This window comes from Trichoplusia ni, chromosome 11, assembly GCF_003590095.1.
Source record: "Trichoplusia ni isolate ovarian cell line Hi5 chromosome 11, tn1, whole genome shotgun sequence".
Taxonomy (NCBI): domain Eukaryota; kingdom Metazoa; phylum Arthropoda; class Insecta; order Lepidoptera; family Noctuidae; genus Trichoplusia; species Trichoplusia ni.
In genome coordinates this window covers 2915249-2930953 of record NC_039488.1, presented here as the reverse complement: position 1 = coordinate 2930953, position 15705 = coordinate 2915249, and the positions used below count along the sequence as shown (strand labels likewise).

Sequence of the window (15705 nt, the reverse complement as noted above, 5' to 3'; positions counted from 1 at the left end):
CATACCATACATTCCACGCGCTTACACAGACTCGATTGACTGATGGCGGAACCATTAATATGGATGTACCATTTAAATTGAGACGACCGCTTCTGAATGGATTCTTACACGATTCCAGGCGTTATTGTGCTTCTATTTGTATTGATTATGTAGGCTACGCATTTTCTCCGCCGGCATGAATGAGGTACCCTATATCACACAAAAGACTGGACTGTACTCTAGACCGCCACTTTAACTTGTTAGTTCAGATAAATGCACATAAATTCTGCTAACCGCGCAGTAAAGTGGATTTGGAGCAATTTAATACGTGGCCTTGTCTCACGTTACTGTTGCTTTAGCTTCAAATATAGCCTTTTAAGAATAGCGTTTATGCTACATTACACACGTAGAGTACATAGTTATCTACAGCAGTCGTAAACCGACGTAATGCAACAATGACGGCATCGCGTAGCCACGTGACCTCAGGACCAGCGCCCGACGACGTCGCTCACTATGATTCACCGACGACGGCGACGTGCGCCTCACATTCCAGCCCCGGCCGCATACTTAATACCAAATGCCATATCGCAATAAATTGTAAAGGCTATGCAAACTCCGATGCACCGCTCATTTACATCTCAAATCAGAATGTTTAACGGCTCTTAATCTCGGCTCTACTTATAATAACTTGTAGAACGGCTTCGTACCACATACTGGAGCAACCAATAAATATTAATTAACTGAAGGTATTTATTGTGCGCTTGATTAATAATGTTCTGAGAGTAGATAATGTAGATATGTATGGAATGGCGGTTGCCCACAACAGTTTCAATTCAGACATTCCGTTGTTTCAAATCACATGCGCCCGCGCCGCTCCGCGCTGCGGCAGCTTTCGCGCACCGCAACTGGAATGGAGTCGATCGCGAACCGTTTCGCGTCTAATACATTTCTCGGGCTGATTCATCCGAACCATAAATAAACATTCGTTAAAATGATATATTACAGAAAGGGTAATTAATATCTATGATCCAGTGCTAATTAAAATGTTCCGCCGTTATTTATCTGGAGATTCGATTAGGTATTTATCACTACGATAAACTGTGTATATAATATTTTATAGTCCATGACGTGAATGCAATCTGCGTGACGATTAATAGACTGCTAGGTGGACATAATATAATATTATTATGCAATAAAATAGAGTTTTTTATTCACAGCACATCTACACGACTCAGAGTTGTACAAGGAACGTGGATGATTCCCATAGCTGTTATGGCTGAATGACAAACACCATTTAAACATTCTGTGGATATTTGCAGACAAGCGGAGCTTTTGAAATGAAATAGTTACGTCGGCCCAAACAACAATAGGTAAGCAGAGTAAATATTACTGTTAGCAGTGCATCGTTACTGAACACCGCTGTGACCTACTTTGCAGGGGATAATAAACATGGAAACAATGAATTTTGTGAAGCGATTAAAAATAGAAAGCATTAAAAGTTTCTGAGAGCGACCGGCGTGGCGTCACTCTAGTAATGAGTGGAAGTGTGACTTCATAAATACTGTAAGGGCTATTAAACTCATTGTATTTTACTGACGATTTATATTCATTTTTACTAACCCGACTGTAAAACAAGTCTATTGTTTAAACGAAGCATTAAAATTCCCCCAAGCGCCCTCAATTATACCATTTACTTGTACTCATAAATAATTACGTTTTACTATGATTGGGCCATAGATAATAGGCCTGATAATAGGTGATGAGATAACAATTAGCCGCAGAACAAAGGCGGCGCATTATGGCGTATGGAGATGGTAATAACGCTGTTTTTAAATTACATTATCATTACAAATGAGATTTGCAATTTTATGGTGAGAGTAAAAATTTATCTACATTTTAATTTACATCAGATGGCGAAGTTTTTAATTAGTGGTGGGTGGTTGCGGGGAGCCGGGGCGGAGAGGGGCGGGGCGGGGGTGGCGCGGGTGAAAAGCCTCACGCGACGCTTTAACAAAACTTTTTTCTGGTTTCAATCTGTTGAGCAGGTGTGGATTTGCGATGATCAGCAGATTTTTTTTCCCGAATGTAGCAGCAAATACGTGATACGCAAACAACAGCTGTTAAGTTAAAAATATTGCCTCTATTGTCAGCGTTCGTGTTCATTTGTAGCGTACATGTTTTGAAAAACAGCTGTGTTATCGCCCTTGTAAATATTCATTACTTTTTGCTTAGGTACATATATTGAGAAGCGTTTGAATTGTTAATCAATACTCATGATAACTAATTAAATTTGTGATTTAAATGAAATTTTATAGTCAATTTACTCTACTAGACAATATTAGAGGTAATGGTATTATATATTATAAAACTAAAGTTTATCCTTTCATAATGAGTATCCACAAACAGTTTTAAGGAAGTAATTAAAAACAATCTGTTGTTAGAAATCCCTTATCGTGCACTTGTTAAAAATATTTTAGTGCTGATTTCACTGTAATGACATGACTATACGATTACATTTTATCGATAATACGTGCTTTTTATCAATTTCCTCGTCATAACGTCATAGTCCGGTGTTGTGAAAAGGGTAAGGGTAAACCTTTACGCATTCAGCCCAAATCTTATCTGAGAACTCAATATATCCGCAGAACTTGGTGTTCGTATTGATAGCCGAGTGTGTGTTATGTGTTCGAGTAAGTTTGACACCCGCCAGGCCCGCCTGGCCCACCGCACTTGAGCTATCCTATAATACAAAGTATCAAATGTAGTGTTTTGCAAAGGCTATCACATGGCAGTCAATAAGGTCGGTGATCGGTTACTCAACAAATATTTGCGCCATGAGGTCGAGGCGAGAGTACGTTGTGGTCAACACAAATACGATATCCGTCGTCTCGTCGCCAATACACACCAAAGTGCAACTATTATCTACAATACAATACATATTCTACTTATATACATAAAAATAAACGTGATTCATCGAATCGCTTTCCGTTTACGCGTGAATCATGCGGCGGTAGGCAGTATATACATTTCCACGTAGAAGATGGGTGTTCTATTCAAACTAATCGATTTGAAAGTCAACAAATGGTTGTAACAACAATTAATTTCAATAAACGGTAACAAAGGGTGGACGAGTGTCGTGACGTCAGCGCCCGAACGTGTGAATGACTAAATTCGTTCACGTCGTACACGACCGCACTAAGCCCGATCATGATTGGCTGTCTTGTCAGGGTAATGCGGGCTCCCGATAGAGGTTATGAACCCTCTGATTTAATTGAACTTCCAAAGCCCCTTAGCTGCAGGCTTCGACATGTAAAGATCAATGCATTGTCCCCTACCACGGAGAATGTGAATATAATAATCATGAAATCACTTGAGTAGTGATTTCCTCTTCAACACATTAAACCAATCAGTATTAATAGAACTGATCAATGCATTCACTTTGTATGAGTTATATTGGTTTTTATTGGAAGGACTTACTGCAGTTAAATATCAGCTTGCTGCTGTATTAAATACCATACATACCTGTGAAAAGAAAAAAAAAGATATTAGTATTATACAAATTAAAAAAAAAAATATGGCCTTAGCTGGCACCTTAGATTAATACAGGCCACTTGTATCCGACTCCGCATCAAAGGAGAGTAATGATGTTGCAGCTATAACTGACCACCAGGCGGGCGCTACACAGCAAAACAGCTATTAGGTACGAGTATACACAAAAACCGAAGATAATGAAAACATAACAATTACCGACGTCATAGCTTCATTATTAGTCACACAGGACTATCAAAGATAAAATGTTTGTACGAACAAAGGAACATTCGTTTTTGGAGACGTTTTACGCATATACATATGTATAATACCACTATCACTTAAACAAAATTTCTTTTAATCTATGTATAGATACTAATGAAATAAACTTTAATAATTTTGATTCGTATGAATGTACAGTATTTTAAAGGCGTACACAATTAATCAATCTTATAAGAAAATTCTGAATAGGAATGCTCTTATCAGATGCGATTAATTTCCGATTAGAACCACTCCGGTAATGACTACCATAAAACACTGCAGCTAACTCCTTGTGATTACCATTAATATTTGGCTAAATAACTTCATTTATTCATCGAATAATAAAAATCGGTAAAATTTGTGTGGAACTTGCGATAATAAGGACACAAGTCGATATTAAAGTTTATGAGGATTTTCGGACAGATATCGGAGCCTGAGTGATGCCTGGCTTCAGTTTTTGCCTTTTGATTAAGATTGCCTAAAAGAGTGGGTAAAACGAAAGAGGGATTTGCCTAGTGTGAGGAAAATATAGGCTGGCATTATGAATTTCATAAACATTTATATTTACTTTTTACTTACATTTACATTTTACTTACATCAAAATAAAATTCTAAGCTAAAAGTTTATTTCAACCTGTTCAGTAACATTCACGTTACTTGCGCTGCATCCCTGTTTGTAAGTAGCTTCGTCTGACATAAGCTTTTCGCGAACATTAATGGAAAAGAAAGTTATGGTCTACGTTAGTGTAAAAGCTTCTAAATAACTTGTCGTCGGGCCTTAAGGCACCTGCAGGCGACGCCTAATGGGCCCAATTATCGACGTCTTTGCCGCACGCCGAGAGGGCTATTACCCCACCCAGGGCGAAGCCCCCTTGCGTCTTGAAAAGATTCCGAAAGCCGTAGACGTAGGCACAGTAGCAGCAAAATATCAGGAAATTATTAAAACCGCAGCTCCTGAATACCGTTAAATTAAAATTCCATCACAGAATTCACGTCAAATGTTTAAAATAAGTCTAGACGAGACCCCTACCTGCTCAATTGAAACTGCAACTTACAATAATTTCGAGACAAATTGTGAAAGTTTGAGACGGGAAATTTTTCAAAAGAACTAAAATTACTTGGCGCAACACCGATTGAATTGATTTACGAAGTGCAATAAAACGGGAGCGGTATTTTATGTATGTGGCTCACTTGGGAAGCAGCTCGCAGGGGCGAACGCGAATAAACCCCTGTAAAAGTATGCAAGCCAGTGTGTTATGACGCACGAAAACTATTTGACAAAGTAGTTCCCAATCTCACTTCGTATACAGAATTTATGTGTACGAACCGAAATCAATGATTCCCAAGCCTTCAATGTAATTTAGTTCTCCCCCTGCAAACATCCAGCGTTCACTTTCAGTGGAGTCTATATTAATACATCCTGGCTTACAGGAGATACAGTAACATGTGTGAAGCGGATTAACTCAAAAAATAAAACACGATCAATTGCATTAATGCATCGTGCTCTACCAGTCTTCTTTATTAGGATTATCCAAGTTCAAATAGCAGGATCTCGAAGTCTGAATCTCATTGACACCGGTTAATTAACAGTAAAAATTGCTACTTGGCTAGGTATTTTTCTCATTAGCGATCTTACGTACAAGTCTAGGAATAGAGTTCACGACGTGATCTAACAATATCATCGTAAAACGTTCACTGGTGCGATTGTTTGTGCCTTATCATTGTAGTTGAGTTAGGTAACACGAGCATTGTCGCACATGACAGTGTTGGACCGTTATCAGTGCCATGACATCCACGCGCGCCGTGACGAGGGATCACTACAGTGTCAGATAACGAAAGGCATTTCTATTATTTCTAAAATTACTGCGATTGCCGGCCGAAGGTCTCTCTGCGTACAATTAGCATTTGAAAGTTTCATATTGATACAAACCTACTCAACTACGTGGAATGTATCTATAATTACAAACCCTTTCGCATTCTATTTTTGTGGATTAAAAGTAAAAAGTTATTGCACTCGTGTAACCTTCACAAAAAAGTTCAAGCTCAAATAATCAGACGCATCCCACACGTACTCTGGTGAATCAATAATTGCAATACAGCGGCGCATGTGGCACGGTCATACAACTGTTCGTCATATGTTGCTGAACGAAAAAAAAAACACAAAACATGTCAAATGGATCATGTTCGTGAAATAACGACGCGTTGATCCAAAGTTAAACTTTCACGCTCCGTATAATTTGTATCGCGGAAATTTTAAACACGATTTACTTCTCCAGAATGATTTATTATCGCACTAAGCGAAGCCAAAAGGAAATATCCCTTATTCTCTTAAAAGTTGCCTTCTTATAAGGTCTTATTTGTTTTTTCTTGCTTGTTTTCCTCTGAGTGCGAAATACTTTAATAAACGACACACAAAATGACCTTTTCGATGCTGAAAGTAGTTTCTGTAATGACGCGTCTATTTCTGGGGCAGAAACAAACAAAGCTAGCTTTCCTATTGTTATAATATCCCTTTATATTTGAAGTATAACTTATTAGGTACTTCAATTATTGCTGTCCTGCACGATGTTATATTAGAAATAAACAATTGCCCGTAATTAAGTCTCGAGGACAATAAAGATCATTGTAAGTCTCTTACAAAATTAACAATTAAACCCGGTTTACAATTATTATATGTTTACAGCCTCAGAAACACGGTTCCCCTTCGATGGAACGGCTCGTGGCTCGTGTTATTTCATGTGCAATTACTTGTATAATGTTGTACATGGATTTAGAGTCTCCCACTATTTCTATTAAGTTGTTGTAAATCTGAATGCTGTAAGTAATGCGGGATTATATTCCTGCATTAAAGTAGATGTGTTGCTACATTTTAGTGGCCGTAAATTTGTTGAAATGCGCGTAAGTTATGTCAGCATTACACGAAAAAGACATTTCAACAATTTATTCTCTAGATAATGGAATATAGCGGGTATTATTTTAAAAGACTGCCGGGAAAATGGTTTAAGCCCGGTACTCGGACGTATAATGTTGATGCTGTATAATTGATCTCAAATCAAAACAGGTATTTGGTCAAGTTGCCATCCAGGGGAATGCCAAAAATGGTCGGCTACAGATTTTACGGTCCGCATACTGCATGCATAATGCGCGACTCGAGGTTTCTCCGAGAATCAAAAAGATTGCTACAACTTATTCGGAAACACAGAGTTTTAAAGTAAGCTACCTTTTCTTGGTACATCATAAGGAATGCTTTAGTCTTATGTTCGTCATTCACGTGATGTAAAACACCGCGACTTAGTAACTAATATAAAATTGGTTATCAACGCGCCTCGCAAAGCACCTCTTATTTTATCGCGAATTGCAACAAATATTTGCGATAACGAGTAATAAAACTTGTGTGTTATATATTTATGACGTCAAATAGTGTTCAATTGTTCTACCTCCAACTGATTATTATTCGTTCGAGTGTATCATTGACAGAGATATTAATTTTTAGGACGAAATAATGGACCCAGTGCCGTCGGCCCAACAATTTAAGGACCTTTTAATGATGTTCGGTCTCTAATAATAAGCTTATGAAAAACAAATTATGTATTGATCCATTAAGCGCCTGCATCTTTAGGAGGGATTTTCAATTTTTAAATCCTTAAATTTACTCGTTTTTATAGGGCATATATGTAGGTATAATGTACATATTTACCATTGTAATTTGAACTTAAAAAATAGTTTTTAATTTAAACAAGCTGAATTTAATTAATATTACGTTCAGCGAGGCAGGTAAGTACTTAGAATCCTTTATCGCAAAGAGCCTTGCTCTACACATGATGCAGGCCAGGGTTAAAATATGGCCTTGCTGATGTTTTGCAGAGGAATACATGAAACGTTAATTGTGAGCTTCGGGAAGCCTTACATAAAACCTAGCCAAACATAAAAAAACATGATGGTTGCGTCACGCTAGATGTTGGCGAATAAAATAAGACGTCTATACAAGGAACGCGACGGAGATGCGATCAATCTGAGGATGTAATAGCGGCGTCTGACCTAGCCGGCGCCGCCCGGCCGACGCACCCCTACACCCAGACCAGCCGCGTAGGACGATACGACTCAGCGTTTATTCAGGGCTGTGTCTTGTTCGAGCTGAACGACATGACATGACACAAATTATTATGGTAATCATCTCCCAACTTCAAATAAGTATAAGTTGTACAGCACGTATCACAAAATACACGTCCAATGTCCATCGCGCTCGCTGAATTTCGACCAAAACCTTTCCAATCTATTTTGTTAATAACCTTTATTCTGATAAGACCATTGTTTCAAGTGAGTGATTCATATGCCTGCCTACATGCTGTGCATGACTATAAAAAAGAATAGAGTTCTCTTCCATGACGTAAGCACGCAAAGAGTTTGCTCCACGACTGAAAGCATGAAATACTTAATTATCGCGAAAAAACGTTGCTAATACAAAAGTTAATTACACTGAAGTAAAGCCGATTACAGACTACATTTATTTCTTAAGTTACGTCGGTGAGTTTTCTAATTGAAGAGAAATATCTTGAAAGTGATAATTTCAGTTGACTTATCGGTTGAAACCAATTGGGAGACTAAACAATGAACAGTGAAACTTGAAAATGAATGTTAGAGACGTCGAGTTGAAAAGTAGCAGGCTTCACTAATACATTTGTAAGCACTAATTGGTGTCAAGTACGTATCGTAGTTTTACGAGTGTGGTCGTAAACTGGGAGAGCGTACAAAGCTCGCATGGTAGGTCGCGGAGTGATGGCTGGTGTAGCGAGTGGCGCGATGTACGTGTGTCACGGTGCATCCTGATGGCGCATGAGTCGAGCGGTGAGAGGCTGTGCGTGCGCCGAAACTGTGACAGCGGTGTTGTGGTAGGTCAGGCGCTCGACCGACTGCATTCCGTGCAGCGGCGCGCGGCGTGCCCGCGCTGCGCAGCGCCGCCGCCGCTCCCACTAAATATAGCCTGTGCGAAGTGAACGAACGCGACGCGACGCAACGTCGCCGACACGCCGCTTACACGCTGCCAATGAAATTGCTAAACTATGAAAATTGCGATGCACGGCACCGGCACTGTATCTCACAGCCAGTCTACAAGAAAACCATTAATTAAATACTTTTTGCGATTATTTATTACTAACTGCATCTGATTGTAACTCACATCACTTTTTTTAGCTGTCTGTCCGGTTAATTTATATCCTGATGTTCGTGTAAATCAGTTTTCGTTAAGCTGAACAAGACCTAATTTTTGACACATCAATGAATCAACTTTGGCCAATTTTTTCCAATACTAAAAAGACTTAATACAAATATACTTTAAGAACCATTGTAAGATATCGTCGCAATGGGGTGGACATGTCTTAGGACTATTAGGAAAAAAAATGAGATCAGGCCAGACGCGCAGAAATGTCCGATGACATGTCTGCCTAAAGCAAAGAACGGGCATTTATTTGCTTATCGGTCGCATAATGCGCTAACCGTACATGATAACGGAACAATGAGTGTGAACCAGCCGCACAGATACCTACATTAGTGTACACTCAGATATGCTTATCTCCTTGTGTCAATACTCTTTTGTACTAAAGATACGGGAGTCTATTTGCCCTTAATGCGTTCAGCATTCTTCGATGTTGAATAACCTGCTGACAATGGAGTGACCCATTAGTCAGCGATTTGGTCGTACACTTTAAATTTGTTATCAGTTGAAAATAAATGAGAATAGTCACGCGTTCCTTTAATTATCTTCACTAGACGCGTTTGGTATGTTATCGGCGATGGTTACATAAATTAATCGTCTTGATCGTCAACAAATATTTGTTATTCCGACTGCGGGATTGGACGACGGATCGTTTTTTTTTTCATATAGGTATGGGGTAATGTTGGTAATCGAACAGGAAATTAATGAAACTAATTCGTTGTTTTATCGATATAATGCAATCGATACAGCACAACTCTATAATAGGTTCATGAAATCCTAATAAAGTACCTAACATGATTTGTCGGCCGGCGCACGGAGTCGGACACGGATAAACACGGCTTCAATTTATAATTTGTTGAAAATTATAAAAAAAAATGTAACACATCAAATAATGTACAGAAAATAAATATCCAATAACTGTCCTTATATAACTACAAAGCGTGAGTACAATATTACTCGCAATATTTTCTTTTTAATCCGCGTAGTCCGTGTGTCACTTTAAAATAGGGTTGTGAAAAAAATTATTAGGGGTGTGAAAACTGTTGTTGGTTATTGCTTTGACTAATGATTAGAAAGATACGTAAGTAGGTACTAGTGCTCGTTAATACATTGTGCAGTTAACGTTGTTACCTAACTAATCGTAGTGGATGTCGAGTTTTCTAGTTAAATGGATAATGTACATTGTACATAGCTAGATGCTTTGCTGCCTCGCTACGTCATTACGATTTTCAGGTTTTATCACAACGCGCACTTAGCTACATGTTGTTTTGTATTACTAATTGGAACTTGGTTCATTTTATTATATGTATTTTAAAATTAAGTGTTAAGTAGAAAAATTAAAAATTTTGTTTCGCTATCACTAACTTTTATTGGTAACCCTAAAATAACATTTAATTTAATGGGTACTAAATATTTTGTTGGGATAATTGACGATAATTTTATATAATGCTTGTATGAGGATATCATCGGCTGATTAAATGACATTATGGTGACAAGTTAGCCTATACGGAAATTAACAACTAGTTTCATGTTTGTCAGTAAAACACCCATGTACATACGTACTAGGCAGTACTTATGTTCAATCAGAATAAATGTCATGAAAACTTTCTCTAGTGACGGCGGTGTCGAGAGTGGTGACTACCGGAATCAGTATATCAGCGCGACCTTCGCAAGAGCAGATTGATAAGAGATAACAAGTTTTGAACGAATACCTGTACTGTAGCAGGTACGTAATAATATTTCTCCTACAGTTTTCATTGTTTAGTTGTATTGTACAATCGATCATAGCGACATTGTTACATTTTTATGACATTTTAGTTATTAAAGTTAATACGCAATCATACGTGCGAGGGCTGCTTGCAAATCTAATTAGTTAGTCTCGACATGAACAGATATTCTCTGCGATCAATAAATATTTTCATTAGCGAAATATTGGTATATGGTGACATGTTGCGGTGGTAGTGGGGGTCAGACGGCGTCGTGGGGCGGGCCGACTGGCCGAGGCCGCTAGACATGCGTTTTGCGCAAGAGTGCAGCGCGACGGGAAGTCATTGGAGCCGCGACCGCACTCGCCACTGCCGACTCACTTGACTAATGCACCACATGAGACCAAGATCCTTGATGAAGCCCGTATTTAATGTTTCCAGAACGCAATCAATTCACCTCATTACAGAAGACAAACGAGTCAACTTGTAACTTAAAACGATATTCCACGGACGAACGTAGCACCTCGATTCGTTACCCATTTTCGCAGTAAACCGACACTGTTTATCAACACGCTCGCTGCCCCAGCGCGGCGGCAGCGCGACGACACTTGACACAAGTCGTTATTCCTCAGCAAAACCATCAACGTTTGGCAGCTGTCGGCGGGTGATGTGCGAGATGCGTACATGCGAACTATCGGGAGCTGTTTCGCGAGCGACTCGAAATAGACACAAAGTGATGTCGAGCGCGTGCATGCAGTGATCGATCGCACTCACCGTGCGTTCGCAGGCAGGCGTGCCGGTCAGCTGAGCCGTCGGCTGTCGCGTGCTGCTGTCCACTGCTCACTGACTGCTCGCTGCACTCGGACCCTAAGATCCGAAGAGGCGCACTGGCTGCGGCTACACTGCACGCGATACAAACGAGCTTCGATCTCGGATCACGGAGAGGGCACAGTGGCACACACACGCGGACCGATACTGAATGCGTCAAGCGAAGGCAACGTGCATCGCGGCTCTCGCGTGCTGGCGGCGAGAGTGTCGGCGAGCGACTGAGAGTCGAGCGGGGGGCTACCGCCGGCACCCGCGCCGCCCCTCGCCGCCCACTTCCTCCGATGAATGACAATAATGGAAGACGTTCAACTCGCCCGCAAACCGAATAATATGAATCATTGCATTAGGGTGCAGCCCCGCCCGAGTCCAGCCCGTGAAACTCCTGTCCGCGTCTCGCAACCGCCGGTGTTCGCAGAGCCTAGCAAATCTGCAATTTTCCTACACCGCCTGAACTGTGAAAATGATAATACATCGCAGCTTCTATCTCTGACACAATGATGCTCTGTGAGTGGCATTTAAACCGTCCATATGGTCGTGTTGAGTCAGTGGCACAGTAATTGTGACGGTCGGTGCGTTGGGTCGCAGTGGGAGGAGTTCGCAATTAGCAGGTTCACATGGCAGACGGAGGCACCGCGGTGCATCGCGCGCTTGCGATGCCACTAATCTTATCTGCGCTAATCTAATCCGGCGCGACGCCCTCTCTTGTGTTTTCTTCCAATTGTGTCCACTCGAGGTAAATTAGTGGTTTTCACTCGGGAGTTCACAATAAACTCCGACAAAGTTCATTGTGACTTAGAAAATTCTCATTAAATTAAATTGCATTTGTACCAGCGATTAAGACAGCTACTTTGTCGTATGAAATAATGGTAGTTTTAGTATCTTACACATTACGACGACAAAAATCTATAGCAAAAATCTGATGTAGCTTTTACTATTTCAGATTAGCTGAAACCTTTTTTTGTATTCGACTGAAACATTTCAAGCATCGCTGACAAAAGCGTATTTTTACAACGTTGTCTCTAACATGATTGAGGAAAATAAGATATACAACCGTAATACTAGTAAGCGAATATTGTACTCACATCAAATCCAACCATATTTTGTTTATGCGGTTTTCCTTTTTCGGAATAAGCCGAGTCGAAACGATACTTCTACGGATCATGTTAGGCAATAAACCTAGTTTAATGATAGTACACGAGAATAACTTTCAAGGACTTGATGAACATGGAAATCACTAGTCAGATGTCGATTTGTCGAAATTTTCACCGAGGATGTGCGTTCGTTCTCTGCACTTTAGAATGGAACCAAGCAATTTTGCAAACTGTTGGGCGGCTTAGTAGGTTCGCTGTAAACATACGAGCCTACTTCTCAAGTGTTCTCTATAAATTCATAAGTAATGCTGAGTAAATCCCAGTAAATCAAGCCGCGACTAAAATCAGACATTAAGGCCAGCGTCCCCGGCTCGGTGTCGCGATATAGCGAACTTTTATTTTTGTTTTGTCGGATCCTTAAAGTTCATCTTGTCTAGACCGGTTCACCCACGCCCACGCCCGCCGCACAGATTTCTGCATCTTGCAACCGACCCGCCATACAAGTTACTTTATTTCCCCTTTTTATTCTTTTGCAATACACAGAGATATTGCCTCACCATCGCGTTAATAGTGAAGCGATTCATCGCATAAAAGTATAAAACCACCTTTTATAACCTCGTGCTCGTGATATAGGCCACCTACCATATACTTTAACCCTTATTCTTTAATAAAACCAATAATTAATTCTAAATTGCTTGTCATAAAATTTAATTGTAAATAAATGGAAAGTGTTCTTTTATCGATTAATGGTAAGATAAATGTTTATTAAAAGCATTGGTATGTTATCATGAAACAATATTAATAAAACATTTGATAAAATACGCATTTATCACAAGGATGGCACGTTGCAGTTATTTACTGTCTAGTTATGGCATTATCAGTAACAAAATGACATCATTACGGAGCATCGCCGTTTCCTCTGTAGCGATGTTATCATTATAAAGGCATGATTTCCAAAAGTTTGTAACTGTGTACGAGGCTCGAATGGTCATATTTACAATATGGAAATGTAGATTGTAGAGAGTCTGACATGCAAGGTAACAAAGTCTGTGCTTATGACTTTATTATGCTTGTTACAACTACTAGTGTGCCTGCCTTAGGTTTAGTTAATATTTTTATAATAACCAATTTTCATTATACAGCATGTAACTGACCGCCCTATTTCATTGAATTTGAAATATTTTTCGATAGAGAAAACGCGAGTAATTAATTTGTTTCGCATTGAACATGCTGTATCGTTTGGCCAGATCAGACACAAGCAGACAGGTCGATAATAACAAGAAATTGTACAACGTTTTAAACAAAAACTATTTCAGTACCAAGTTATCATTCGGGGCATTTAGAAAAAAATATATTTTCTGTGTTTCAAATTTGAAAGCATACTATGGTCCTATTTGACAAATTATACATTTTGAAAACCTACTTATAGGATGCAAGCTATTTGATGCATATTATTAGTATGTAGAGCCTGTATTGGCCTCGACATTAACCTGTTTAAAGTGATTATCAAAGGCAATTGCTCTTAATAACGGAACTTTAAAACAGATTTGGACATTTTTATATTCTAAATCTCTTGCATTACTTGAACGTTGGCATAAAGTGTTAACTACTAAGAGGCACACCAAAACATGAGACTTTTGATATACTAGATGGTCTGGGGATGTCCCAAACTGATCCTTTTGAATAAATTTCGTTACAAGATACATGGACCAACAAACTCTCGCTATTTAGATTTTGAATTTACGAGGCCGAGAAAAATAATATGATACAGCTCGCTAGCGAACAATTTGCTTTTTTCCACACATATTTGATGCGAAACGTCTATATTTTTAGTATTCTGTTTTATCCATGTTTCATATAAAGAGAATGGATACTAAGTTGCTTGGTCTTAGTAACGAATTTTGCAAATATTTAAGTATGATATTTCAACAATAGTAAATAACCAATAGGTCTGCGTACCTTTTAAAGTCTAACCTCGCATAGTATAAGGTCATAGGGCCGTTGCACTGGTCATTCTGACATTCAACCTTTTTGCATGCACGCCTTATACCATTAAATGGTGTGATTCCATCCACACCCAATATAATTAACACGACTCATATTGCCATAATCGTCGAAATAAATGTTTTTGTGAAATAAACACGCGTCGCGCATGCTATAGCCATGACCGTGCACTTAATACTTAATTAAGACGATGTTAATTAAATTAAGTTGTTAAGGTTGTATTGCCGCTATAGGGTATTAAAATCTGTTTATTCACTCAAACAGATTTCCAAATAATATTGGATACATATTTTTGCTTTTATATCGTGAACATAAAATGAATGGGATTCAGTGATTTTAAACCTTATGTGACGTCACTTACCAGTACGCTTTTTACTAGTGAGTGATGATTTTAGCCAACTACCAAACTTAAGTGCTTCTTATCTTCTTTGCTATTTAAAACGTATTTAATAATTTTTGGAAAACACTCTGATGGACTATACAGATTTATATAATAAGACAGATACCGTATTCAGTTTGCGATAAAACGTGGAATACGTTTTTTAAATTTCGTAGCGATATTCCGATGGATGGCGGCAAACGCTCTCTGAGACTTCGTAAAGGCACGTACTACGTTCTACGATAATATGCAGGTAAAGCAACAAAGTAACTCATTTTAATCCGTAGAAGAATGACGCTTGCTTTGTAACCGCAAGGTCCGCAAGGCTGGGGGTTAAATTATGCATTAAGTTTTGTATTACATTTTTACGTGCAATATGTGATTTTATCTTAATTTTTTTACACCTTTACATTTTAAAGACGTGTATTAACGCTAAACTATAAGCGAGTCGAAATGAAATTTAAAGGTACGTATTTAAATCGGATTTTTAATTGTCATGGTTATTTATAATTTATTGAATTAACTCTTTTATAAGGCGCTTCATATGTAGTCGTATCATTAAAAGTACGTTAACCTGATATGTTTATTTGCGGTTTTACCCTACACTCCTTGTATAAACTTACGATTGATATTATCAAATCCAACTATCATTTTATAATAAAAACTAGAAGAAAATAAATTGTTGCGCTTTTAATAGGCATACTTTTGTTATTTCTAT

General features: G+C 38.8%; 2 protein-coding genes across 6 annotated transcripts in view; both read right to left on the bottom strand.

Moving 5' to 3' along the window:
- Positions 1-11849, bottom strand: part of LOC113498564 — a 103806-nt gene extending 91957 nt beyond the window's left edge. Inside the window, exon 1 of the mRNA XM_026878616.1 lies at positions 11460-11849. The gene's annotated coding sequence lies outside the window, so the exon portion shown is untranslated. The remainder of the gene's footprint in view (positions 1-11459) is intronic.
- Positions 1-15705, bottom strand: part of LOC113498558 (protein alan shepard) — a 106130-nt gene that overhangs the window by 54764 nt on the left and 35661 nt on the right. The gene's annotated exons all lie outside the window — the stretch shown is intronic.